This window comes from Ranitomeya variabilis, chromosome 8 (genome assembly GCF_051348905.1).
Source record: "Ranitomeya variabilis isolate aRanVar5 chromosome 8, aRanVar5.hap1, whole genome shotgun sequence".
Lineage (NCBI taxonomy): Eukaryota > Metazoa > Chordata > Amphibia > Anura > Dendrobatidae > Ranitomeya > Ranitomeya variabilis.
Window position 1 is genome coordinate 15,329,380 of NC_135239.1, and position 24,364 is coordinate 15,353,743.

General features: G+C 44.5%; 1 long non-coding RNA gene across 1 annotated transcript in view; it reads left to right on the forward strand.

Annotated features, from left to right (window-relative positions):
* The first annotated feature begins 4,559 nt into the window (after positions 1-4,559).
* Positions 4,560-24,364, forward strand: part of LOC143788158 (uncharacterized) — a 57,590-nt gene continuing 37,785 nt past the window's right edge. The window contains exons 1-2 of the long non-coding RNA XR_013218569.1: positions 4,560-4,669; positions 17,812-17,909. This is a non-coding gene — a long non-coding RNA (uncharacterized LOC143788158). The remainder of the gene's footprint in view (positions 4,670-17,811; positions 17,910-24,364) is intronic.

The following is a 24,364-nucleotide window of genomic DNA, read 5'->3' on the forward strand; positions in this document are numbered from 1 at the left end:
CCACCCTGTAATAATAATGAGATGGCTCTGCTGACCCCACCCTGTAATAATAATGAGATGACTCTGCTGACCCCACCCTGTAATAATAATGAGATGGCTCTGCTGATCTCACACTGTAATAATAATGAGATGGCTCTGCTGACCCCACCCTGTAATAATAATGAGATGACTCTGCTGACCCCACCCTGTAATAATAATGAGATGACTCTGCTGACCCCACCCTGTAATAATAATGAGATAGCTCTGCTGACCCCACCCTGTAATAATAATGAGATGACTCTGCTGACCCCCACCCTGTAATAATAATGAGATGACTCTGCTGACCCCACCCTGTAAAAATAATAAGATGACTCTGCTGACCCCACCCTGTAATAATAATGAGATGGCTCTGCTGACCCCACCCTGTAATAATAATGAGATGACTCTGCTGACCCCACCCTGTAAAAATAATAAGATGACTCTGCTGACCCCACCCTGTAATAATAATGAGATGGCTCTGCTGACCCCACCCTGTAATAATAATGAGATGACTCTGCTGACCCCACACTCTAATAATAATGAGATGACTCTGCTGACCCCACACTCTAATAATAATGAGATGACTCTGCTGACCCTGCCCTCTAATGATGAAATGACTCCCATGCCCCTCCTCTAAGGATAACGAGATGACTCTGCTGATACCACTCCCTAATAATGACATGGCTCTGCTGACAGTATCCAAGTCTACAAACATATTGTGTACTCTCCACTGGTTATGATGAAAACAAGAATATTTCAGAATTTTCTTTAGATAGATTGTGACATTAAAACACCACACAAATATAAATAACCCGTTCCTCCTAAAACCTGCTAAACCTGCTTTCTATAATATGCTTTTTAGTACACTTTCTTTTTAGTTTACTTGGGTTTGGCAGAGTAATTGTTATTTAACCCAGAGCTTTCCACGCAGATCTGCGCTATCTGCTTTCTGCACCCTCCTGAAATGTTACTGTTACACAAGGACATTATTAGAACTAATTCCCCACGGGGGACTGCGAAGAGTCAAGATATCACACAGCCCATCCGGCATGCTGGGGAAATATATTTATCACATCAGGAGCGTCCTTCAAAGTACAATAGAAGAAGAGGTTTGATGGACGGGGATCCTAAATAAATCCCCCTACCATCTACCCCAAGTAAGAGAGGCAGGAGCTCGCTGTGTTACCGGGACATCGTTTCCACTTAGATATTGATCTTTGAGTTCTGGATTAAAATAAAAAATGTGTTTAAGCCATGGTAAAAATCCAAACAACAACAATAATAATTTTGAAAAGTGTAAAAATGTATTTTTTATATATGAGAGGTAAAGATCAACCGCTGCTTTAATATATAAAAAAAATAATTAATATAATCCTTAGAATTTAATAGAAAAAATAAATATTTCTGAAATACTATTTAAATCATTTTTAATGTGATAAATATTGTAAAGTAAAAATAAAAAAAAAACATCAACAATTAGAATTTAACTCAAGTAAATGAGAATCACAGCTCTGCCGTTTACGTTACATCCACAGTCAGGAATGGATCGAGGGTGGCGCATGCGCATCGCTTTCCAGTCCAGTCCAAAAAACTGTGAATGGGATGGAACGCAAAACTACAATTTTTGGTGTTATTTGAATAAGGACAATCAATATGAATTATTTTTGACATTCATAAGTTGCAAAAAGGAACTAGGGTGCAACCGTACTAAAGTCAATATTATTGTTATGCACCTCTCCCGTAACCAGACGTTGCCTCCCTCATCCCGATCTGCTAAACTTTGTTGTTCTCCACATCGGATTTTGTAGATGGCCTGGCGTAATCCCATGTGATCATCTACCTGGGCTTATAAAAGACCTCCCAAGTGTCTTGGTAGTAAGACTTTTAGTTTTTGTCTGTGCACAGTTCCCTGCCTGCGGCTTCCAGTACCTCTGCTATCTGCCTGCGGCTTCCAGTATCTCAGCTACCTGTTTTCTTGCAGTTTCCAGTACTTCTGCTATCTGCATGCAGTTTTCAGCATCTAACCCACCTGTCTGCCTACGGCTACCAGTACCTCTGCTATCTGCCTGTGGCTCCTAGTATCTCAGGTACCTGTCCTCCTTCAACTTCCAGTACCTCTGCTATCTCCCTGCAGCTTTCAGTATCTCAGGTACCTGTCTGACTGCAGCTTCCAGTATCTCTGCCATCTGCCTGTGGCTGCCAGTATCTCTGCTATCTGTCTACAGCTTTCAGTATCTCAGCTACATGTATGTCTGCGACTTCCAGTACCTCAGCAATCTGCCTGTGGGTTCCAGTACCTCTGCCATCTGTCTTCCACTTCCATTACCTCAGCCATGTGCCTACCTCTATTTGTATGCGGCTTCCAGTACCTCTACTATTTGTCTGCAGCTTCCAGTACATCTCCTATCTGTCTGTGGCTTCTAGTAGCTCTGCTATTTGTCTGCAGCTTCCAGTACATCTGCTATCTGTCTGTGGCTTCCAGTACCTCTACTATTTGTCTGCAGCTTCCAGTACATCTGCTATCTGTCTGTGGCTTCCAGTAGCTCTGCTATTTGTCTGCAGCTTCCAGTACTTCAGTTATCTGTCTGCCGCTTCCAGTACCTCTGCTATCTGTCTGCGGCTTCCAGTACCTCTGCTATCTGTCTGCGGCTTCCATTACCTCAGCTATTTGCCTACCTCTATTTGTCTGCGGCTTCCAGTACCTCTGCTATTTGTCTGCGGCTTCCAGTACCTCTGCTGTCTGTGGCTTCCAGTACCTCTGCTATTTGTCTGCAGCTTCCAGTACTTCAGTTATCTGTCTGCGGCTTCCAGTGCCTCTGCTATCTGTCTGCGGCTTCCAGTACCTCTACTATTTGTCTGCAGCTTCCAGTACTTCTGCCATTTGTCTGTGGCTTCCAGTACCTCTGCTACCCGTGTCCTGCGTGCCTCAGCCACCTGAGGCACTGATGCACTTGGCCCATGTGCCCACCCCCAGACCTTGGGCTTGGAGGACCCACCTCTATAGGTGATCTTGACAGTAATATAGAGACAGGAACAGTACCTTCAATTGCCAACAGGTTCATGCATTAGAAGTCTTATCTGGTGTTAGTCCAACAACAAGAATAAAAAAAAAACTGTAAAAAGTTAACAAGGGGAGGAGGCATTACTGACGACGGCCCACACACCTTCATTAGCTGTTCGCTCGGCCAGCCAAAATCTATTTTTCCAAACTCCCCCCAAAAGTTTGGCTAAGGCTACGTTCACATTTGCGTTGTTGGGCGTTGTGTCGGCGATGCGACGCACAGCGCATGCAAAACGCATGCAAAACGCATTGTTTTGTGACGCATGCGTCCATTTTTGGCATGATTTTTGGCGCAAAAAAACTGCATCAGGCAGTGTCCTCTGCGCCCTGACGCTTGCGCCAAAAATGACGCATGCGTCACAAAACGCAAGACAATGTCCATGCGCCCCCATGTTAAATATAGGGGCGCATGACGCACGCGTCGCTATGTGTCGCCGAACCTGCGCCCGACGCAACGCAAATGTGAACGTAGCCTAAGAACTTCGTGTTTTGAAAATGAGTAAAGAGGAATACCCTGGTGGTGTCTGACCTGCAGTTGTAGCAGAGTGGTGACCCCCCATACACATTACATGGTCGGTTGATCAGTTACGTCACTTGTCTTCTAAAGCTTTTGACCAACAGTGGCAGCTCCTAACATGTTGCATACATGCACACTCGATTCAGCCGAGTGTGCATATGTTCTTGATAGGGACCTGGAAACCTTTGATGGTGACTTATCTACTTTGAAAACAAAAGATTTAAAACTCAACATGGCCGATCTGTTTTTCCCTCAATATGCGATTGATGAATATTTCTTACACATTAGCTGGTCATCTTTTCCCACTTGAAGGGGGTTCGGACTACGAAATTGACCACTTAAAACGCTGGGGCAACATCTGATCCCTAGAAGAGGGGTCTAAAATGCCCCATCCAAACTGATCTGGGGGTCGCTCCATTCATTGTCTATGGAACTTGTGGGTAAAGCCAAGAGCCGTCCTCTAGGTCCAATAGAGAATGAAGGAGCGGATCTACTTGGCCGGACACCTTAGAGCCCCGGTTGGGATCTCATCTGTCCCCATCAATCTGGAAGATAATATTTTGGGCAAACCCTATATAAGAAGAGGAGGGCATTGTACCTTCTGACCTAAGGATGTGGCAGTGCACAATAACACGATAAGCGGGCTTTAATTTTTCAGTTTTTATTTTTTTACGGTGTTTTTTTCAGAATCTGATAAATAAAAAAATTAAAGTTTTCCTGCTGAGGATGTGATCACAATCCTACGTGTGTCCTGGACCTGAGGTGTTTATAGAGATGGGACTAAATCAGACCTGACCTGGCAGCAACCTCGGTTATAAAATGTCCGCGGTCCGTGGTACGCTGCCTAATAACAGGAGAGTTATGTCACCATGGCAACTGGAGCCGGAGCGACGCAGCTCCATTTATTTATATAGTGCACACGTGTGGCCGATCGCACGGTTACCATGGTGACAGCACAGAGTATTATGAAGGAGAATATATCAAATTAGGGCTCTCAGCTTCTGCTATGGAGAAATTCAGCAAAACGAGGACGGTGAAGCGATGTGACAGAGCCTCTGAATCACTGGTGTCAGGTAAGAGCTGTCACATCGGAGGAAGCCGTCCAGACTATGAAGAGCTGCGAGGACGAGGAGAGAGGTCCATACACGTCTCTGTAGTCAGGGGTTTCTATGCCCTTTGGGGCCCTATGTTTCCCGGAAAAGTCCGCTAAAGTAGGATGCGCCAAATTCATTAAGAGGCGCCTCTTCCGGGCAGCCGGTGTGCCAGATCCTGAGGTCTGTACAAGGCCGGACAGACTTCTCCTATAATTTACCGCTAGAGATGAACGATCCAGTCCAAGACTAATCCAATCTGAGTTTTACAAAAATATCAGATTCTCTATCGCCATTTTGATGATTTGTAAAAAGCCAAAAAAATGGTGAAAAAGTGCTAATACTCACCTTGACGCTCACCTGTCCTGCCCCTGCTGCCTCCTTTAAGCCTCTTATTTCTAGTATAACCCCCTCACGTCCTCTGCCGGTATCTTCACTCTATTCTCAGGCTTCCGGTGCCAATTAGAACTCTGACGCCATCAGGGGTTGCCGCCAGAGGCGCGGGCTCAGAAGTCTACTTAAAACTGGTGGAAAGTGAAGATGTATGTTGCATTCGGTGCCACAGGAAATTAGAGGCCGGTGGGATGACCAGATAGGAGGCTGTAGAGGTGAGACAGGTGAGTGGCGATCAGATCTGGATGACCTATCGCAAGGCTAGGGTCACACGACCATTTTTCTCTCTTACGAGGAAATCGCATGGATTATGCTAATCAGACACTCATCAGAGTTTGATCAGTGTGATCCAATTTTGTCGGATGTGAAGAAGAAAAAAAATTCTCCATTTTCCCCATTCTGTAAAACATTTTTTGTATAGAATGAGTGTTTTTTCCAGGGACCCATAGACATGAGTGGCCGAGTGCGATATCGGATGCAACTTGTGTATGCTGCGACTTCCTCCTCGGACCAAATCAGACACGTGCATTGCCCCATAGAATAACATGGGGACGAGTGATATCCATGAAAACAAGTCCTAAAGATAGGCCATCAATGTAAAAGTCCCGGACTACCCCTCTAAGTTAGGCTTACCTAGACCTTGACTTTAACTTGACAATGCTGAATTTACAGAGATTGTATCCCAAACTTTGTGACAGTCTTGGCATGTTTGGGAGACTAAAAATTAGCATGAGCATATACGAGGTCACTGTTGTGAATTTGCTTTTTGCTCCCTCTAGTGGTTACTAGTTTTTTGACTCTGGTTTTTCTGTCATTCCTTTTATCCGCACCTGGGTCGTTAGTTAGGGGTGTTGCTATATAAGCTCCCTGGACCTTCAGTTCAATGCCTGGCAACGTAGTTATCAGAGCTAGTCTGCTGTGCTCTTGTCTACTGATCCTGGTTCCAGTTATATCAGCTAAGTCTGCCTTTTGCTTTTTGCTATTTGTTTTGGTTTTGTATTTTTGTCCAGCTTGTTCCAAATCTATATCCTGACCTTTGCTGGAAGCTCTAGGGGGCTGGTGTTCTCCCCCCGGACCGTTAGACGGTTCGGGGGTTCTTGAATTTCCAGTGTGGATTTTGATAGGGTTTTTGTTGACCATATAAGTTACCTTTCTTTATTCTGCTATCAGTAAGCGGGCCTCTCTGTGCTAAACCTGGTTCATTTCTGTGTTTGTCATTTCCTCTTACCTCACCGTCATTATTTGTGGGGGGCTTCTATCCAGCTTTGGGGTCCCCTTCTCTGGAGGCAAGAAAGGTCTTTGTTTTCCTCTACTAGGGGTAGCTAGATTCTCCGGCTGGCGCGTGTCATCTAGAATCAACGTAGGAATGATCCCCGGCTACTTCTAGTGTTGGCGTTAGGAGTAGATATATGGTCAACCCAGTTACCACTGCCCTATGAGCTGGATTTTTGTATTCTGCAGACTTCCACGTTCCTCTGAGACCCTCGCCATTGGGGTCATAACAGTTTGCCAGGCCAGTATTAAATGTTTAATGCATTGCAGAAGAGGGATTATAAGAAAGAAGATTCTGAGTTTTTTTTTTCTCCTTCCCCTTTACCTCAGAGTGGCTATGCTTGCTGCAGACATGAATGTCCAGACCTTGATTACAAGTGTGGACCAGCTGGCTACTCGTGTGCAGGGCATACAAGACTATGTTATCAGAAATCCTAGGTCAGAACCTAAAATACCGATTCCTGAACTGTTTTCCGGAGACAGGTTTAAGTTTAGGAATTTCGTGAATAATTGTAAATTGTTTTTGTCCCTGAGACCCTGTTCATCAGGAGATTCTGCTCAGCAAGTAAAAATTGTTATTTCGTTCTTACGGGGCGACCCTCAGGATTGGGCTTTTTCGCTGGTGCCAGGAGATCCGGCATTGGCTGATCTTGATGCGTTTTTTCTGGCGCTCGGTTTACTTTATGAGGAACCCAATCTTGAGATTCAGGCAGAAAAGGCCTTGCTGTCTATGTCTCAGGGGCAGGACGAGGCTGAAGTGTATTGCCAAAAATTTCGGAAATGGTCCGTGCTGACACATTGGAACGAGTGTGCACTGGCCGCTAATTTTAGAAATGGCCTTTCTGAAGCCATTAAGAATGTTATGGTGGGTTTTCCCATTCCCACAGGTCTGAATGATACTATGGCACTGGCTATTCAAATTGACCGGCGGTTGCGGGAGCGCAAAACCGCAAATTCCCTCATGGTGTTGTCTGAACAGACACCTAATTCGGTGCAATGTGATAGAAAAACCGCAAATTCCCTCATGGTGTTGTCTGAACAGACACCTGATTTAATGCAATGTGATAGAATCCTGACTAGAAATGAGCGGAAAATTCATAGACGCCGGAATGGCTTGTGCTACTACTGTGGTGATTCTACACATGTTATCTCAGCATGCTCTAAACGTATAGCTAAGGTTGTTAGTCCTGTCACCGTTGGTAATTTGCAACCTAAATTTATTCTGTCTGTAACTTTGATTTGCTCACTGTCGTCTTTTCCTGTCATGGCGTTTGTAGATTCAGGTGCTGCCCTGAGTCTTATGGATCTGTCATTTGCTAAGCGCTGTGGATTTACTCTTGAACCATTAGAAAATCCTATTCCTCTTAGGGGTATTGATGCTACACCATTGGCAGCAAATAAACCGCAGTATTGGACTCAGGTTACCATGTGCATGACTCCTGAACACCGCGAGGTGATACGTTTCCTGGTTTTACATAAAATGCATGATTTGGTTGTTTTAGGGCTGCCATGGTTACAGACCCATAATCCAGTCCTGGACTGGAAGGCTATGTCAGTCTCAAGTTGGGGCTGTCGTGGTATTCATGGGGATTCCCTGCCTGTGTCTATTGCTTCTTCTACGCCTTCGGAAGTTCCGGAGTATTTGTCTGATTATCAGGATGTCTTCAGTGAGTCTGAGTCCAGTGCACTGCCTCCTCATAGGGACTGTGACTGTGCTATAGATTTGATTCCAGGCAGTAAATTTCCTAAGGGAAGACTGTTTAATCTGTCGGTACCTGAACATACCGCTATGCGTTCATATATCAAGGAGTCTCTGGAAAAAGGACATATTCGTCCGTCTTCTTCCCCTCTTGGTGCGGGATTCTTTTTTGTGGCAAAAAAGGACGGATCTTTGAGACCTTGTATTGATTATCGGCTTTTAAATAAGATCACTGTCAAATTTCAGTATCCTTTACCGCTGTTGTCCGACTTGTTTGCCCGGATTAAGGGTGCCAAGTGGTTCACCAAGATAGACCTTCGTGGTGCGTACAACCTTGTGCGCATTAAGCAAGGTGATGAATGGAAAACCGCATTCAATACGCCCGAAGGTCATTTTGAGTACTTGGTGATGCCTTTTGGGCTCTCCAATGCGCCTTCAGTTTTTCAGTCCTTTATGCATGACATTTTCCGGAAGTATCTGGATAAATTTTTGATTGTTTATCTGGATGATATTTTGGTTTTTTCTGATAATTGGGATTCGCATGTGGAGCAGGTCAGGTTGGTCTTTAAAATTTTGCGTGAAAATTCTTTGTTTGTCAAGGGCTCAAAGTGTCTCTTTGGTGTACAGAAGGTTCCCTTTTTGGGGTTCATTTTTTCCCCTTCTGCTGTGGAGATGGACCCAGTCAAGGTCCGAGCTATTCTTGATTGGACTCAGCCCTCGTCAGTTAAGAGTCTTCAGAAGTTCTTGGGCTTCGCTAACTTCTACCGTCGTTTTATCGCTAATTTTTCTAGCATTGTGAAACCTTTGACGGATATGACCAAGAAGGGCTCCGATGTAGCTAACTGGGCTCCTGCTGCCATGGAGGCTTTCCAGGAGTTGAAACGCCGGTTTACTTCGGCGCCTGTTTTGTGCCAGCCTGACGTCTCACTTCCCTTTCAGGTTGAGGTGGATGCTTCGGAGATTGGGGCAGGGGCCGTTTTGTCGCAGAGAGGCCCTGGTTGCTCTGTTATGAAGCCTTGTGCCTTTTTCTCTAGGAAATTTTCGCCTGCCGAGCGAAATTATGATGTGGGCAATCGGGAGTTGTTGGCCATGAAATGGGCATTTGAGGAGTGGCGTCATTGGCTCGAGGGTGCTAAGCATCGTGTGGTGGTCTTGACTGATCACAAAAATCTGATGTATCTCGAGTCTGCTAAACGCCTTAATCCGAGACAGGCCCGCTGGTCATTGTTTTTCTCCCGCTTTGATTTTGTTGTCTCGTATTTACCAGGTTCAAAGAATGTGAAGGCCGATGCTCTTTCTAGGAGCTTTGTGCCTGATGCTCCTGGAGTCGCTGATCCTGTTGGTATTCTTAAAGATGGAGTTATCTTGTCAGCTATTTCTCCGGATCTGCGACGTGTGTTGCAGAGATTTCAGGCTGATAGGCCTGAGTCTTGTCCACCTGACAGACTGTTTGTCCCGGATAAGTGGACCAGCAGAGTCATTTCCGAGGTTCATTCCTCGGTGTTGGCAGGTCACCCGGGAATTTTTGGCACCAGAGATCTGGTGGCCAGGTCCTTTTGGTGGCCTTCCTTGTCAAGGGATGTGCGGTCATTTGTGCAGTCCTGTGGGACTTGTGCTCGAGCTAAGCCTTGCTGTTCTCGTGCCAGCGGTTTGCTCTTGCCCTTGCCTGTCCCGAAGAGACCTTGGACACATATCTCCATGGATTTCATTTCTGATCTTCCGCTATCTCAGGGCATGTCCGTTATCTGGGTGATATGTGATCGCTTCTCCAAGATGGTCCATTTGGTTCCTTTGCCTAAGCTGCCTTCCTCTTCCGATCTGGTTCCTGTGTTTTTCCAGAACGTGGTTCGTTTGCACGGCATCCCTGAGAATATTGTGTCAGACAGAGGATCCCAGTTCGTTTCCAGGTTCTGGCGATCCTTTTGTAGTAGGATGGGCATTGATTTGTCGTTTTCGTCTGCTTTCCATCCTCAGACTAATGGACAGACGGAGCGAACCAATCAGACTTTGGAGGCTTATTTGAGGTGTTTTGTCTCTGCTGATCAGGACGATTGGGTGACATTCTTGCCGTTGGCTGAGTTTGCCCTTAATAATCGGGCTAGTTCCGCCACCTTGGTTTCGCCTTTTTTCTGCAACTCTGGTTTCCATCCTCGCTTTTCTTCGGGTCATGTGGAGCCTTCTGACTGTCCTGGGGTGGATTCTGTGGTGGATAGGTTGCAGCAGATCTGGAATCATGTGGTGGACAACTTGAAGTTGTCACAGGAGAAGGCTCAGCGCTTTGCCAACCGCCGCCGCGGTGTGGGTCCCCGACTACGCGTTGGGGATTTGGTGTGGCTTTCTTCCCGCTTTGTTCCTATGAAGGTCTCCTCTCCCAAATTTAAACCTCGTTTTATTGGGCCTTACAAGATATTGGAAATCCTTAATCCTGTATCTTTTCGTCTGGATCTTCCTGTGTCGTTTGCTATTCACAATGTATTTCATAGGTCCTTGTTGCGGCGGTACATTGTGCCTGTAGTTCCTTCTGCTGAGCCTCCTGCTCCGGTGTTGGTTGAGGGCGAGTTGGAGTACGTGGTGGAGAAGATCTTGGATTCTCGCCTCTCCAGGCGGAGGCTTCAGTACCTGGTCAAGTGGAAGGGCTATGGTCAGGAGGATAATTCCTGGGTGGTCGCCTCTGATGTTCATGCGGCCGATTTAGTTCGTGCCTTTCATGCCGCTCATCCTGATCGCCCTGGTGGTCGTGGTGAGGGTTCGGTGACCCCTCACTAAGGGGGGGGTACTGTTGTGAATTTGCTTTTTGCTCCCTCTAGTGGTTACTAGTTTTTTGACTCTGGTTTTTCTGTCATTCCTTTTATCCGCACCTGGGTCGTTAGTTAGGGGTGTTGCTATATAAGCTCCCTGGACCTTCAGTTCAATGCCTGGCAACGTAGTTATCAGAGCTAGTCTGCTGTGCTCTTGTCTACTGATCCTGGTTCCAGTTATATCAGCTAAGTCTGCCTTTTGCTTTTTGCTATTTGTTTTGGTTTTGTATTTTTGTCCAGCTTGTTCCAAATCTATATCCTGACCTTTGCTGGAAGCTCTAGGGGGCTGGTGTTCTCCCCCCGGACCGTTAGACGGTTCGGGGGTTCTTGAATTTCCAGTGTGGATTTTGATAGGGTTTTTGTTGACCATATAAGTTACCTTTCTTTATTCTGCTATCAGTAAGCGGGCCTCTCTGTGCTAAACCTGGTTCATTTCTGTGTTTGTCATTTCCTCTTACCTCACCGTCATTATTTGTGGGGGGCTTCTATCCAGCTTTGGGGTCCCCTTCTCTGGAGGCAAGAAAGGTCTTTGTTTTCCTCTACTAGGGGTAGCTAGATTCTCCGGCTGGCGCGTGTCATCTAGAATCAACGTAGGAATGATCCCCGGCTACTTCTAGTGTTGGCGTTAGGAGTAGATATATGGTCAACCCAGTTACCACTGCCCTATGAGCTGGATTTTTGTATTCTGCAGACTTCCACGTTCCTCTGAGACCCTCGCCATTGGGGTCATAACAGGTCACCAATCATTCTGGTCCCCTAATCAAGGGGAAACGACGCCTGGTTCAGAATGCTTTGGGAATGATGTGATGCCCATAGAAAATGCCATATGGAGAGAAGCAGACAGAACCCGCACCGCGCCTGCACAGAGCCCCAGAGGGTGACACGGGTCAACACAATGGACAAAGGGCAAATAACAACAGGCAAGTCTGTGACACTGGGAGCAAAAGTGGCGCATTTACATAACCCGCTACCCTGCAAGTCAAACTGTCAGTCCCACAATTATCTGATCTGATAGGTAGGAAATGCTCCTCCAACAATAACTAACGGTAACAAGACAGTGGGTAGAAGTCTGGCAGCTTTCCCAGCTGCCATGCAGTATTGACATGGACATCGGACCCCCGTCCTGCAAATCTCTTTGCTCAACTCCTTTATATTCCCGTGGGTAAAGGTTTACAAAGAGAAATCAGCAGTGAAATCTGCACCTGCAAAAAAACACAGAGGATTTATTGCAGAAATGATTGACACGCTGTGAATTTCTAAGCTGCAGCAATGATTGACATGCTGTGGATTTCACTGCAGCAGTGATTGACACGCTGTGGATTTCTAAGCTGCAGCAATGATTGACACGCTGTGGATTTCACTGCAGCAGTGATTGACACGCTGTGGATTTCACTGCAGCAATGATTGACATGCTGTGGATTTCACTGCAGCAATGATTGACACACTGTGGATTTCACTGCAGCAATGATTGACATGCTGTGATTTTCACTGCAGCAATGATTGACACGCTGTGGATTTCACTGCAGCAATGATTGACACGCTGTGGATTTCTAAGCTGCAGCAATGATTGACACACTGTGGATTTCTAAGCTGCAGCAATGATTGACACACTGTGGATTTCACTGCAGCAATGATTGACATGCTGTGATTTTCACTGCAGCAATGATTGACACGCTGTGGATTTCACTGCAGCAATGATTGACACGCTGTGGATTTCTAAGCTGCAGCAATGATTGACACACTGTGGATTTCTAAGCTGCAGCAATGATTGACACACTGTGGATTTCTAAGCTGCAGCAATGATTGACACGCTGTGGATTTCTAAGCTGGAGCAATGATTGACACGCTGTGGATTTCACTGCAGAAATGATTGACACGCTGTGGATTTCACTGCAGAAATTATTGACACACTGTGGATTTCACTGCAGAAATGATTGACACGCTGTGGATTTCACTGCAGAAATGATTGACACGCTGTGGATTTCACTGCAGAAATGATTGACACGCTGTGGATTTCACTGCAGAAATTATTGACACGCTGTGGATTTCTAAGCTGCAGCAATGATTGACACGCTGTGGATTTCTAAGCTGCAGCAATAATTGACACTCTGTGGATTTCTAAGCTGCAGCAATGATTGACACGCTGTGGATTTCACTGCAGCAATGATTGACATGCTGTGGATCTCTAAGTTCCAGCAATGATTGACACGCTGTAGATTTCTAAGCTGCAGCAATAATTGACACACTGTGGATTTCTAAGTTGCAGCAATGATTGACACGCTGTGGATTTCACTGCAGAAATGATTGACACGCTGTGGATTTCACTGCAGCAATGATTGACACGCTGTGGATTTAACTGCAGCAATGATTGACACGCTGTGGATTTAACTGCAGCAATGATTGACACGCTGTGGATTTCTAAGCTGCAGTAATGATTGACACGCTGTAGATTTCTAAGCTGCAGCAATGATTAACACGCTGTGGATTTCTAAGCTGCAGCAATGATTGACACGCTGTGGATTTCTAAGCTGCAGCAATGATTGACACGCTCTGGGCACATATGTGCGTACATATGTGGGAAGGTTAACCCTTTTTTGTTACTCTTAGTGTTGTACGTCCTTCACATATGAGTTCTGGATGTACCTTGTCTTTTTAGTGTGTCTACTAAATGTATGTGTATATTTAAAAAATAAAATATTTTGTACGTTTTACTCACATGAGTTTTGGACTGTTTGCTCCGTGAGCTATTTGTAGGATTCATATTTCTGGAGTGTCCTTTGTGCTTATATGTGCCAAACCTGTACGGGCATATGGCTTGTTATTTTGACTAAGATGTATCAGTGGAACCTGTTTATTTGCTTTATAAATGGACCTGAGCTGCAGTACCAGACCCATCCTATGGAGAGGAGTGGCGCTGTTCCTTGTAGTTCTGTTTTCAGTATGGGAACACCGTAGCACACACGTTCTGCTGAACTATAGGTGCCGCCGACTTCAGATGCTCGGAACTCACTTTCATAATTGATCTCGAAGACCTCGAACTCCTTTATCATTTTTTTTTTTTCACTTCGGTAATCGATAGCAGCGGCGGTTTTAGGAAACAGAAGCAGGCATTTAAGGCTATTATCACTGGGGAAGTTCCACTTTACAGTAATGCTGAGCTGTGTCACTGTAAATAGCGCCATATATCTTCAGTTATGTCTCTGCGAGCTGCAGCACCGCCACAAGTGGAGATATAAAATGGGAAGGTCGTGTAGGTCACTGAGCAGGAGCTGAAATCGTCTGTTCCCAGCAAGAAATGCATGCGCGTTACTTGTCGCAGATACCACTTACAAGAAACGGAAACCTTACAAAGCAATTTTATAAAAGCGCCCTTTATGTCTTAAAGTGAACCTCCGACTTTATACACCACCGGCCTCAGACTTACTGATCGCAGCGTTCCTTCCTTGTACCTTTTTCACTTATTCCAGGTCAGAGATATTCCAGCCCGATCCTCAGACCTGCGGAGCCCAGGACTGTTTTAGTGAATATCCCGGGCACTTGTTTATAGAGGGAGGGGTGCATCTAGATGATAAGAATGATGCAGCTCATTGACCCACATGCATCTAATCCATAAAACCTGCACACAAGACAAATTGCTGAAGATTTCAAGACTCTTCGGATATATTAGGTTCTTTGCTACAGTCAACCTGTATGAGCAGTGTTGCAGCGTAAAGCAGTGTCATAAAAGTTTGTCTAAGGCCTCCTTCACACGTCCTGGTGATTCTTGTTTTGGAAAAACTAGTAGTGGTGAGATCCGTGGACCTTGTCCCTGTGGCATCTGTGTGTCTGTGTGCTGTCAGTGTGACATGTATGGAATGAAATGCAGCATAGAAATTAAAGATGCTCAAAGATAGAGATAGATAACAATGAGGAACATGATAGATAAATCGATCATTAGTGATGTGACCGCTCATCACGCCAGCCGGAATATACTGAGCTGAGCGTGAGAACATGATTTGACTGCTCCCCAAACCATCCAGATTGTCGAAGGACACGGGCATTAATGGATTATCAGTGGAATGGTGAGTATAACTTTGCTTTTGTTTTTTTATTTTTTGGTGAATAATTGATTAAAAAATGGTCTGGGAGTGTTTATTTCAATTAAAGGACTTTACGCTGTTTCTTTATTCCATTTGACTATGGGTTTACTATTGGGGGTATCTGATACCTCTCCATTACTAACCCCTAGGCTTGATGCCGTGGACACAAAACAGCTGACCCCATATCCATTGCGCCACTTGCCACCGCATCAGGGCAAGTGGAAAAAGTGGAAGCTAAGCGCCAGATTTTGCGCATCCATCAATATCCATGACCCCTTCCTAGGCTATTAATATCAGCCCGCAGCTGTCTGTTTAGCATTTGCTGGTTAGGAAATATAGGTGTGACTCCACGTAATTTTTTTGTGGGGTCTCCCCTATAATAACCAGTAAAGGCTAAGCAAACAGCTGTGAGCTGATATTAATAGCCTGGGAACTTTTATGGTTAATTGCCCTTTCCCAGAATGTTAACAACAGTCCCCAGCTGTTGGCTTTCCCCCAGCAGGTTAGGACAATGAAAGGGGACACCATGCCGTTTTTTTCATTATTTATTTATTACTCAATATACACAGACAACAGGTGCTGACTCCAACTCCCATCAGCGTCGCTTGGTCTCACTGATCGCAGGGAGACCAGGTGACATGATGAGAGCTGCATCCAGCACTCAGCGCCTGGGGACAGCGATAATTGTATTGCTTTTCCACGTGTCATCAGTGTGCACGTGTGCAGCATGAATTTTGTCCAGTGGGGTTGGGTCTTTGTATCACTACAGGAAGTGGGGGCGGATCTTTGTCTTCCTACAGGAAGTAAGGCAAGGACTTTGTCCCCTTACGGGAAGTGGGCTGGTCTTTGTCTCTCTACCAGAAGTGGAGGCAGGTCTTTGTCTCTACAGGAAGTGGGGAGAGTCTTTGTCATTCTACAGGAAGCGAGGGCAGGTCTTTGTCTTCCTACAGGAAGTAGGGGTGGGTCTTTAACTCTCTACAGGAAGTGATAACTGGTCTTTGTCTCTCTCCGGGAAGTTGTGATGGGTCTTTGTATCTCTACAGGAAGTGGTGGCAGGTCCTTGTCTCTTTACGGGAAGTGGAGGCAGGTCTTTGCCTTTTTATAGAAAGTGGAGGTAGGTGTTTGTCTCCATACAGGAAGTGAGGGTGGGTCTTTGTCTCTTCACAGGAAGTTATTGGGTCTTTGTCTCCTTACAGAAAGGGAAAGTGGGTCTTTGTCTTTCCTCAGAAAGTGGGTGTAGATCTTTGTCTCTCTATAGGAAGTGGAGGCAGATCTTTTTTTTTTCAAAGGAAGTGGGCAGTTTGTTTCTATTTACAGGTAGTGGATGTGGAGCTTTGTTTCTTTACATGATGTGGTGAGGGATCTTTGTCTCTCTGCTCCTAGTTCTCTGTCAAACCAAATGCTGGCAAAGCAGAGAGGTTAGCTTTCAGTTCAGGACAGGCAAGTCAGTTGAGGATAACATGAGCAGAGCATACTGGGAAGCAAAGGAAAGGATATCTCAGTACTGATAATGCTGGTAGAATGCTGTTGAAGCGGAACCGTTCACTGAAAAAGAGTGAATGGCAAGCTGTAGAGCATAAGAATCAGGACTGTTCCTGGATATATTAGACTTTTATTTGCAGCAAAAGCAGCTTTACCTCTGGGGGATAAGGACAGCAAGACTTTACTTTCCTACAGGTTTTGCTTGACATTTCTGGAATGTTTTACTTCTGCCAAAGTGTGCAAATATTGAATGTATTTAATGCCAAAGTTGAAGTGCACCCACAATAGTAAAATGTAATAGTAAATTCAGAATGCTCCTTTAAATCGGGGGTTCGAATTCCAATTTTTGCTCTTGGACCCCGTGTGTATAGGACTATGCTCATCTCATGTTTGGGAGAAGCTTTTAACTGTATTATTAAAGTGTTTGTGTTGTAGATTGCAGATTATGACTCCAGGAACGTTCTTGACATCATCTAGATACAGATGAGCACACGATGAGCAATATATTACATTATGTCATATACAGGATGAGATAGATGATATACAATGTATCAGGCAGTCATTAGAATGTAACAATATATCCTGCATCCTCTCTAAAATAACAGCTGCAAGACGCGTCCTCACCGCCGGGGCCGAGAGCCCCAAACCCCTCGGGAATTACCTCTGATCCAGCGCAGGTCATTAAACCGCTATAATCCTGAATCTTTTCATTAGGTGAAATCTGCATCATGTACAACGAGCACTAAACAAACGATCTAAAGGTGTGTACAAATAATGCATCGTGCCGCCTAATGATGACACGTCACCGTCCTAATGCGGATGTTACCCCGCTGCAGATTTACATTTACAGTATTATAAATGGAGGAAAGGCGCAGAAATAATGATGTGCGTCTGTACGAAAGTGCAAGAATGGAGCTGGCTGCAGGCGAATGTACGGTATTCACATACACGTATATACATACATCAGGAACCTTTTAACCTTTTAGGGTTTAAAGGCTTATTCCCAAACTATTATATTGTCTACTATTAATGAAATTTGGGATAACTTGCTGATTGTTGGGGTACGACCTCTGGCAGAGTCTCGTCTTCAGCGCAGCAGAGGTGCGACTTCCGCTTTGTCTATGGGACTATTGGAAAAAGTTGAGCGCCGCCCTCTGAAACGTCCAGCAGTCCCATAGCGGAGGTTGGGCATGAGATGGGCTTCAGAGCCTGGTTCACCCAACTCCAGAGCCCTACTCCTAGGAACATTGGGGGGCCTAGTGGTTGGCTTTACAGTGATCAGTAAATCAGCCCCTAACTTATAGATAAGTATCTTGTTAACAACCCGTTAAATATATACGTATTATAAATAGCACTGTCTGATAATCCAAAAAATGTAATAACCACATTCTATTTATATAGATTAAAGGAATTTACTGATCGGGCAGGAATGGGACTGGAAAGATGCTGGATTGTAAAGTATTCTAGATTATTGGAAGTTCAAAGAAAAGTCAGTACAGGTAATAATATCCTGAAGGTAACAAAGCCCAAAATAAAATGTACATATAAAATATGGGGCTAAATGTGAGGAGAATGCACAGTATATGTCCATCTTGAACGAAACTCCTATTGGAGTAAGTTCAGACATGATAAGAAACGTGGCGGATCCTCAGGCTGTCTGTCACCAAAAATGAACTGTATGCGTCTATGAGGCAGGTTTCTGGGGTACATTATAGTAAATTTGTCGCTGGTCCTGAGTCCTGACCACTTTTTGCTAAACCTTCTCTACTTTTAAAAGAGTGACGAGGCTAAAGTAAAAAAAGGCAAAAAGTAAAAAACAAATGTGCAAATTCTCCTGGTGCCAAGTAATGCAGATTTTTGAACCCGTTTCTTAACCTGCTCTTCATTTTTTTGCAATCCCGTGTTGTATAGCGTTTTTCTGGGAAATAGGGGATTGTATGATTGGATTATGGACATGATGGATTACTTTCTGCATATAGGAAAGGAGTGTATACATGTATACTGTATGCATCTATATATAGTCCCATAATGCAGGTGTTCTCTTGGGCCCATTAGTAACTACTATGGCTCTTTCCCGGCTCGGTCAGTTTTGGGCTCCAGAGCTGAAGTTTTGGTATCTCAGGACTTGACGGATTAGATCATGAATTGCATTATGGAAAGAATCTGAGATCTTAGGAAGCTAATTGTGTAAATGAATCCGAGTCTAACAAAGATATGATGTGAACCCCTCTGAGCCTTAACTTTAATAGAACTAAACCTGATTCAGACCAACTTTTAATTACTTAAAACTCTGTGCAGGAACCTACGGGGCCTCTGAGCATCGGCTGCTGGATATCATTAGAGGAGCCGAGCTGATTATTTCTCAGACTATTCTAGACGAGATATCAGGGGTCATTTATGGAGTATAAGAACTGCACAGACAAAGGGGAGGGGGAGATCTCTGATATTAAAGTGGTAATCAGTGACATACACCGAGCCGGCCCTAAATCAAATGGGGCCCCCTGCTGGTGCGAGGTGGTGGTAATGCATGCAACTAGAAGACAGGATATCTGTGGTGCATGAACCTCTTCTCATCTTCTGCAAAAAGTGAAATTACTTTCTGCTCATTACCTCCTCGGTGTTGCTGTAATTGTTGTTTTGTCACTGACTTCCCAGAAGGACGGGATACTCTTCTCCTGCTGCTGTTTTCATTACAATCATCTGATTGGCTACAGAATGTCCCATTCCCGACCAGTATATGACTCCCCCTGTGTCACGTTAACGTTGTCCTACTTAACATAATTGTATCAGTAGACCGGTCACTGAGTTTGTCAGGAGGTCCAATGCTGCACTGAGACGCAGTAAAAGCAGGACTGACTCAGAGAAGAAGCAGAATGTCACGTTGTCCATTGTCCAATACTGCATTGGTCATCCATATAGCAGAACCCAGCAATGTAGCAGACTCGGGTGTAGCAGACTCGGGTGTGTCCAGGATAGCACAGACCAATGGTAATGCAGAATCTAGGAATGTAGTAGAAGTGTGTGTGACATAAAGTCCTGAGTAGTTCTCCAAAGTGTCCCATAAGCCGTTTTTCAGCAGGACAATGCCCAGCGGCATGTAGGTGGTGCTACTGTGTGCACCCGGCGGCCATCAGGGCATTTCTGCCATTACTGCTGTATGGGGCCCGGTGAGCAGAAGCTAAGTGGGGAGGCCCGGACTGGATGAGACACACGGCACAGCCTGCACTGGGGCAGCACAGCCGAGCCACTGTATAAACGCAGCGGACGCTGAATGATTGCTTTGCTTTAATAAACCCGTGGCCCCAATCACTCAGCTACTTACAATGTATGGCCGTGGCAGAGGGTGCTGGCCGCTTCTGACATCAGTGACGTCAGATACTGTCGGCCCGTCATCTGTTCCTAGGCTGCTGGTGCGCCCCACGCAGGAGATGAGGGCCCAAAAGTGACAAGGTGCGCTCGCGCTCCCGCCCACCCATTATTCTGTCCGATCTCCCATTCCCCCATCCATCCTCCCATTCGCCCACCCGCTGGCCCACCCAACCACTACTTTTCTTGAGTACTACTAAGTTCAATCCTACTGACTGCTGCCTGCCTGTCTGTCTTAAAAGGGATATTCTAGTAACCCTATACCCAACATATGGGATAATTATTAGGGGCAGTTCAGTTCTCATGGCGGATCTTCAAGCAGAAGGTTTGCGTGAACAGCCAGGCCGACATTCTGCAGCCGCTTCCTTCATTCCTCCCATTCATCTCTATGGAAGACCGCGATGAGGATTGTGGAACGGCCGGTTTTAGCCATAGACGTGGCCAGAAAGGACCTGCCATGGTACCGGCTTAAAAAAACTTTTGGCGAAAACAAAAGCTGCTGGCTATGTATGTGATGTGGAGTTCAATGGGAACTGCTAATGTGTGATTGGTGAAGACGTGGTCCAGAAAGGGAGTTTTTCCAAAAGTGGACTGTGGAAAGTTTGAGGGGTGGATACGCAGCTGGGGTGGAGGCGGAGCTGGAGTAGAACCTGGGCGGAGTCTCAAGGCGGCCCAAAAATGTTGCCAGTATGGGGCCCTGCAATTCCTGGAGGCAGCACTGTGTTTGCATCCTGTGTGGCCTAACTGTGCTTCCTTGGCTCCAGCATTTCTGGACTTGTCTCCCACTGAAAACATCGGGGACGTCATTGGCCGGTGATTACACAGGAGCTGCCGGCAGAGGATCTTGATGATTTGCCTAAGTGCATTCAGCGGAAGAACCTTCCTCAGATGACCATTAACAACCTCACTGACAGCAGCCAAGGCTGGAGGTGCCAGGATTTCTGCACAAGACTCATGCTCCAGACTAAAGAAATCCAGATTTTTTATAAATTTTATTTCCATTTTTCTACTATTTGTAGATCAGTGACCTGTCTATGAGGGGCGGACACAGACAGAAGAAGCCCTTATGCCAGAAAACTCTATGGGCCCTTTGCAGTCCAATAATGTGTTTGTGACGGACACTGTTTGCTGCTTTGGAGGTGGTAGTGGCCCCTCTACCTCTCAGGCCCCTGTGTAGCTGCACAGGTTGCACCAATTGTATGTCCACCACAAACCACAAATGTCTATCCATCCTGTCATTTCCAGAACTACTTCACAACTTTTTCATCTTGATGTTACAATTTCAATGTTGAGGAGTTTATGGAGTATATATATATATATATATATATATATATATATATATATATATATATATATATATCGTCCATTTTCCCTTCATAATGGATGAGTTCAGTCTCCAAAAATATTTGGAAACGAGAACATCTTATCTGCTAAAATATTAATTGTTATTAATTCATCTGGAGACGGCATTTCAAATAGTTGAATCGGCAAAATCCAACAAATCGTTCAAAATAATTGGTTTTATGTTGGGAATTAATCAAACATTTGCAGACTTGCACATTCGGGCTCATCATACCCGGCTTCCTTTGATTTTCTATGAAACTTTCCTTCAGATACATTTGTTATAATATTTATAGATACTTTGGATTTATTTTTTTTATTTTGAAACTTTTTTGTTTGTTTTGTTTCTCGTTTCCCAATATTCTTTACAATTTATAAATAATGGAAGAAGAGAACAGATCTCAACAGAAAGGGACGTGCAGTCGTAATCTGTGGGCAAAGCAGTTTATTATTCACTGTTTCCAAGCGAGAACATTTGATACATTGTCCCTGAGGGCTCAATTCATCAAAGACCCTCTCTCTCTATCTCTCTCTCCCACTTTTCTCTCTCCTCTCTCTTCACATGAACAAAAATGAGTTTTCATGTTCTATTATTGCATGGGACTGATTCATCAAAATGTCATGATATCAGTTACCCCCCTGTCTTGTTGAATTGGCTCCACAGAATAACATTGACTGAAGTGTAATTTATCACAGAGTTGATTAATAGACCCCTTTCATGTTAGTTAAACATTACATTACAGCACAAATTGTGCATTAGTTAGAGGCGGTAAACATTAACAAGTTAAGAGAAAAAAGAAATGTAAAAATGTAAAGTAAAAAGAAAGCAAAATGCTGTGAAAAAAATGTAAGAAAAAAAATGCAAATAAATTGCAGAAAGTAGAGATTCAAGGTGGGAATCCTAATCCTAAGAAAACGTAGGGGGTGATAATGCTTGCATTCCTATACTGGGTAAAGAAGCATAGTGTAATGCCTGCTGCAGCGCAGTAACACACAACCTCCACCAGTGGGTACCGGTGAAGGAAAACAGGTAGACTCTCAGTGAAATCAGAGCGGCAGGCAGGAGCCACTAGGTGGCGAAAGAGTAGTCAGGCAAAGCCGGGTCAACAACACAGAGGGAATGAAGTACCAGAGGTCACAACAATACATGTGGTCGGAAACAAGCCAAAGAAGTCAGAGCCGAATGGGAGCAGGAAAGCCAAAAATGCCAGACTGTCAAACAGGTCAGAGAACAAGCCGAGTCAAATACCAAGGGTTCACAATACAGAGAGCGAGTACAACAACGAGCGAAGTGACAGGGGAACACAAGAACAGGACCTAGGTAAATGGGCAGAGGATAAATCAGGGTATAACGGGGTCATCTGCTCAAGCCAGAGACAGGAACTACAACTGACACTGCTTTCAGGTGACAGAGGGCTGAAATAGCCAGACAGATCCCAAAACGAGGCAAGAAAGATTAACCCCCCCATGACCATCCCGGGGAGAGAATAATCAGGAACAAACCCCGGACTGGATCATGACACATAGGTTGCCATATGTTGGTAATGCTCAGTTGGGGCATAGTCAGGGTGGTCCAATAGAGCAAATGCACCAGATGCTTGGTGATTTCAGCAAATTGGGGCAAGAGTATCACCTATCCAAGGATAGTGGATAACTTGTGGATCGGTGGAGCTGTGACTCCTGGGACCCCTATAATCCTTAAATGCCCCTTCGGACAAACCGCTTGAACCTTCCCTCCATTCAAACATTGCAATGAGCCAACACAGTTATTATTTAGTGCTAGAGATATGTAATGTTATCTAGTACCTATCATGCCAGCTTCAGCTGTAGTGGGGTGAAAGATTGAAGAGCCGGAAGGGGCTGGAAATACCTGAAAGCCTCGAGGCCTGGCTATGGATTACTATCCAAACTGTTATAGCTGCTTTGGCTTGGTAATAATTTTTTAATGATAGTAACAACTAGAGATGAGAGGATCTTTTGAAATTCAATTTTGCCATCTTTGCTGAATTTCCAAACAAAAATTCAATTCTAAGTGACCTCAAACAATCAGATGGTAAGCGGTGGTAACCAGCAGCCTATTTAAGCACACTCAGAAGTTACAGACTTTGTATGCTACTTATATTGTATAAACGGTCCAAAAATTATCCCTATCTGGAGGATGATGCACACATTGCTGTTTAATAGAAAAGTGGTGCAATTGGATGAAACTGAGGCATTTTCACATGGTTGAGTGCATAAAAAAGGGAGTATCTAGAGCTTTGCACTTTGCTAAACAAAGAAGTGGCATCTTTTTCACAAGCCACCCAAATATTATGCCTTTAAATAGGGATAGAGAACATGTGTTGTGTTTTGTTTGTGATGAAGGTTTTGTTTTTTGACTGAGAGTGAAATATGATTCCTATTTGGGGGGTTCTGCGAGTGGTTTGGTAATTACAAAATGATTAGGCAATTACAAAGACTTTTCCTCAGGTCATCCAAAAATTATCCCTTCTTTTAGAGAGAAAAAACAGGAGTGCTAGTTTCGAAGTGAAGAATTTATGGCTTGTTTTCACCAAGCATGGAAGCATGTTTGCGTACCCTCAAGAGGGTACATTTCTCAGCATCACTAGCACAGTTTAGGGCCAGTAATGGCAGACCTGGACACAGCAGTCTTACAGTATAGAGGGTATGAATGTTAGGATACAAAAAGCAATAGCAACACTGCTTCAAAGCTGCACCAAAAACCCACCAAAAAGGGGGAAAAGGCATAAAAACTGCAGCAAGAATGCACTAATCTGGGAAGACTGTTATTACGCCATGTGGTGTGGACTCCTGCAGAAAAAATGCAGCCTTTACACAACTAGTGAACATGGCCTCATCATTACATTTCTATTCCAATCTTATGGATTTATTGGAGACAAAAAAAAAACAATCACGTCATATTTTTAAGCCATTTACAATTTTGTTATGATTACAGGGAAACCAAATATGTATGTTATCTGCTGACTTGTGTAATTTATTTAAGAAAAAAGTGCATTAACAATGACATTATTGTAATTATTTTTCATACTTTTACTGATTTTGTAGGAACAACAACAAAAAATCTGTGACATGTATTTCACCCCTAAAATACAGGTGCATAGAAATGCACTGGTATGTAGAGATGTAGCTCTATTTACCAGTACAATGCGACTTCAAAGAAGAAGAATGCAATTCACATTCAAGTGCAGACAACTCTCATACGCTTAGAGAATAGAAAATCTTAGGC